The sequence below is a fragment of the Capsicum annuum genome, chromosome 4 (genome assembly GCF_002878395.1).
Source record: "Capsicum annuum cultivar UCD-10X-F1 chromosome 4, UCD10Xv1.1, whole genome shotgun sequence".
Classification (NCBI taxonomy): domain Eukaryota; kingdom Viridiplantae; phylum Streptophyta; class Magnoliopsida; order Solanales; family Solanaceae; genus Capsicum; species Capsicum annuum.
In genome coordinates, this window is record NC_061114.1 from 126,859,040 (window position 1) to 126,864,156 (window position 5,117).

The window sequence follows — 5,117 nt, forward strand, 5'->3', positions numbered from 1 at the left end:
ATCTCAGCGTAACTCAGTCAGACCTTTTGAGTAATATGATCAGTGTTAGATTGAGTTCAGCCAGTGTTAAATTAAGAATTCAGTTCTGATTCTTTCAGTTGGGAGTAGAAACCAGCACCGAGCGAGCTCAAGGTTGGGATCTCACTTACTAGTAGAGAGTGTGATTCTTAGAAGCAATCCTTGTGCTCCAGAACTACGTAGCTAGAGTAGGTTGAGACATCACACCTATTAGTTAAGGGTGGATAAGAGAGGTCATACCTGCTAGATGAGGGTAGATGAGGTGGCTTGACCTGCTAGATGAGGGCTCCACCATTTTTCTTTGAGGACCTGCTAGATGAGGGTCACATAGAATTGTCTTTACCAGTGGCGTGGTAATGTTGGACCCTACCTGTGGTAGGTCGGGGCATGTTGGTTAAGTGACTACTTCTCACAGTTTTAGTTTTAGATTTAGTCTCAGTTTTAGAATCAGTCTTCAGAAATCAGGACTGTCAGATACAGTCATCTATCTTTATGAGAAACTCAGATAGTTCCATTAATTTATAGACCATCCCGGCAGATAGGCTTGTTCACATATACAGTTAATTGATATAATATTAAGAGATATGTTGCTAGACAGGCTTGATCATAGTATCAGATTCCTATTGATTATTCTTATCATCGGATTCAGATATAATTATACTTCTTATCATTTATAATCGCTTCCAGAATAATCTGTTAGCAAAGTGATCTCTAATTCTATCAGTCAAAAGTAGTAAGCTCAGTGTTCAGTCCTTGATGTAAGCACATCTAGATCCTCAGTTATCAGTATCAGATAAGTCAATGATTCAGTATCTTAGTGTCAGTAGTGAGTTTAGTCTGAAGTAAAATGGTATGCGAGTTTCAATATCTAGAGTTGCGATGATTTTGTTCTGTTTTGTGCATTCATGTATGTGTTCTCATGTGGCATCTTCATGATTATTCAATTTAGATATTGTGCATGCATAAGCCCTTGTATTAGCCTACCCCTTCTATATACTCAGTACAATTTTGTACTGACGTATTTGCGCTATGGTGTTTTATTTGAGACACCATAGGTTCAGAGGCACATGATCCAGTTTTTCCTCAGTAGTTCAGTCCCAGTCAGCAGCAGTAGCAGTGAGTTTTCTTCCTCCATGACGAATTTCAGTGTACTATTATTGCTTAAGACTTTGTTTATTTTCAGTTGACGGAGTTAGTTGAGGACATTCCCATCAATTCCACAGTTCAGACAGTTTAGAGGCTTTTCAGACGGATGTATTAGTAGTTAGTTTGATGTATTATGAGTATTCATGGATGTGTTGAATCTTATGGCTAGAATCTGCATTTATTTTAGACATTATGCAGTGTATAGGTACAGATATCAGTAAAGGGTTAGCTTGTGGTCCTTTGGGGTCATAAGCATCGTGTGATGTCTCAGGATGAGATCTCAGGGCGTTACAATACCCCGGTTAATGGTTTTAAATACATGCTAAATCCAGTTCCCTTTCTTGGCACGGTTATATATATGTATGGTTTGTATGTATATGGTATGTTTACTATGTTTTATTGGATGGAATACTTTTATCCTTATCCTGAGTTCATTCTAGCATTCACCTGCTAATGCTTCGGGTGGCTGTATCCTTACGGGATGTAGGTTCCGGCCGTTCTACAGATCCTGTATAGTGATTAGATATTAGGAGTAGCTTTTGAATTGAAGTGGTAAGCTTCCATCATTCCGGAAGGCTGCATTTCATGTTCATGGATGTTTTTACTCACTTGGGTTTATTTATGGGTATTGGTTTTGTCTATGGTTGTGGGCATGTCCTAATCGGATATTGGTTTCCTTTTGGTTAGAGGCTTTTGTTGAACTACTATAGGTTGGTATGGGCGGGATTAGTATTAGTGTCAGCCTTAATATTGGCATTGGTATTGGGGCTAATATTGTTGGGCAAAAATTTTCATTGTTGCATCCTTTTATATTAAGTTATGGAACTTGGTTTGGTTATTATTTTTGTTTTGGCTTACGATTTTTGTTGGTTATGGTCATTGGTTGGATTTTAGATGGTTGGGCTTGTTTGGGTGTTCCCGGATATAGATCTATACCAGATATTGGGTTACAAAACAATCCTATCCTGTTATATATTCAAAATTCATCCGACTCAGGGTATATGCCGGATGGTATCATTGGGTATCAGGGTGGTCTCCGGTCCTGGTTGGACTTGAGATGCTCAATACAAAAAGGCCCCTGGTTGGGTCGTGTTAATTGGGCATCCCTATTTCTAGAAACATGCCCAAATTAGAGACAACACTCTATTCACCCTTATTTCTAAGAAAGCAAGAAGATAGAAAACTACATCCATTATTATCCATTATTTCTTTGTCTCCCATAACCCTCTTTCAAGGATGCCATGGGTTCCAAAAGTTCACTCATATCCCTCTTTCAGAATGATGTGAGCTTTCAAGAGTTTGGGGTTTTCACCCACAAACCCATTTTGCGCATTTGGGGTTTTCACCAACAAATCCCAACTAATTAAACCAAGCTATATGAAACTCATCTTCAACAAACTAGAATCTACACAAATACATTACAACCCACACACAATTGCACCTTAGTTAAACATAATCCCAAGTCAAAGAGATTTAGTTACTCATGAATTAAAGAGAAAGAGATATACCATAATGTCATTCAAAGCATCCATCCTTTAATTTCACCAAATTGAACGAAAGAAATTCAAATACAATTGTTCCCCAAATTAGGGTTTGTAACTTCAAATTAAATTTCTCTCGAAAAGTCTACAATACTAAAATGGGAAAGGGTTTGAGACTTTTAAGGGATTTGGGGTCGGCTATTGAAAATTACTAAATTGCCTCTGGGCCTATCCCCAGGGAAGGGTAGGATATCATTTAGGAACAAAGTGGTTACACCCTCCTTGAACATCTACATTACACTTCTCTATCCATCCAACTTTTTTACCATGGACCACTTATTTTGGTTTCACACTTAACACATGCCTATTTAGCCACCTTAGTTTACACAACATTTTGGAGGCATCTTTCATTCTCTTATTTCTTTTGCACTCTATGCCTCATAGATCTTGTTATCATTATTTTTAAATTTTTTATTATTATTTGCTCATTGTCATCCACTTACACTACCATTGGCCCAAAATCAACTCTTTCAAACTTACCACCCCTAACTTAGGTATTTAGCCATAATTTTTTTTTCATGTTCAAGAAGGGTAGGGTTCAAAAGAGGGAAAAACTTTGAATAGGTCAAGGTTTGTAACGTGGCTGCCAAAGAAAGGCTTGAAGGTTCAAATTGGGTTACTAAGGGTACTATTATAAGAATGATTAGGCTATTTAGGCTAAAGTGGGTTCCTGTGTTCACAAATATGTCCTAGGATCATTTCACCAACCAAGCATAATCACAATTATCATTGAGAGACTAATGGGGCAAGTTATAGATGGTACAACTATGCATGAGATTTAGGAAAATAATCTCACTGCACATGACATGCAAATTCCTCAAAGTGGCTCAATTTCCCTTCCTACTAAAGACAAAATGGAGTATCCGCTAACTATTACAATCCAAAATTTTGGAGACACAAAAAGAGGTAACGTATAGTTACAAAGTCGCTCATTTTAACCATGCACAAGTTGGTATTTATGGCATAAAACAAATCCAATTTGTCATATTATGGCTTTCATATGGGCAAACCATATGGCTACTCAGACTTCACCATAGGTATAAGTGCGATCCCAAATAAAAAATGCTATGGATACTCAGACTTCCCTATATCCATTGCTAAAAACCCAATCACGATGATTTTCCATTAAGAACGCCGTCACTCAATCAATCATAGGGAAAGGCTAATTTGATATCACCATAATCATAATAAAAATAAAGTAAAATATAAAAACAAACATGACTAATCCATGAAAATACGGGCACCACCAGAGTGCCCAAATATTACAACCTAAATAAACAAATGAATATTTTAAAAAATGTCATCAAAACATCACAAAAATATCCAGAAATATCAAAATAATACAATCCTAAATAGAATAAATACAGAGATAGGAATCCTCAACTAAAAATCAAGCAGTATCTGCACTGCATAAATAATCAAGCATAAGAAGGGATAAGGGTGCTCCTTAAAACAGCACCAAGAGCTTCTCACGGTCTCAAACTCAGCATCATCACCTGTACCTCAGGATCTGAACACTCGGCTAGGCCTCATTATCGCCCTACACTAAGGAGGAAGGTGGTCTATCTTGGGGTTTTAGGACCTTCTAAAGGCCCTTTACCCCCTTCCACATCATGCTAAAGAATTTATCTCTCTTCTTCTCCCTTTTCACCATCTTCTTATATAAAACTCAGAGCTCTCAGTGTGACTCCTCTAAGGATGAGTAGGCTCTCTCAATCCTACTAATGATAGCTCCCTTCTTTTTTTGGTCCTTCCAGTACTTCTCATAATTAGAGCGGGACACATATGAGTGGTGGGTGGTGGAGGTCTCTCTCAGCCCCTGGGGAAATATCGACACTATCTCCCTAATGGACCTAATATCAACAATAATATCCTCAAGAGGCCCGTCTACGAATGGCCAATAACACTCAGGCTCCTCACATGTAGATTGCCCAAGTATATTTTCTAATTCTTGCTTTTGCCTGGTGTGATCTCACCTCAAATTTTTAGAAGATAGATGGGGGTGCCAGGGCGCACCGAAGTGTCATTAGGGTTCTCTGCAACACTCGATACCTGTACAACTCGCTAATCAAAGAAGGGAAGAAAAGATGCATACCACCATAATTTTTGAAAAAATTCATCTCTGATAGCATAAGTCAACCAACATTCAAAGAAATACTGTCTAAAATGTAAGCAACCATCTTAGATCGCTAATCAGGAACCGCTGTCATATGGGTACAAGGGGAGACCAAGCTACAAATGATAGTCAGCTAAATTCGAGCCTCAATGATAAAGACATTCATAGATATATTTCTCTTGGTCGCCGTCCAATAGACTTTCTTTCTCGGACATAACCAGTCTACCAAATAGATTCTTGGCTCAGACATTTTTCCTTCGAACTCATCCATGTTTGCATTCGGTAGCCCATAGATG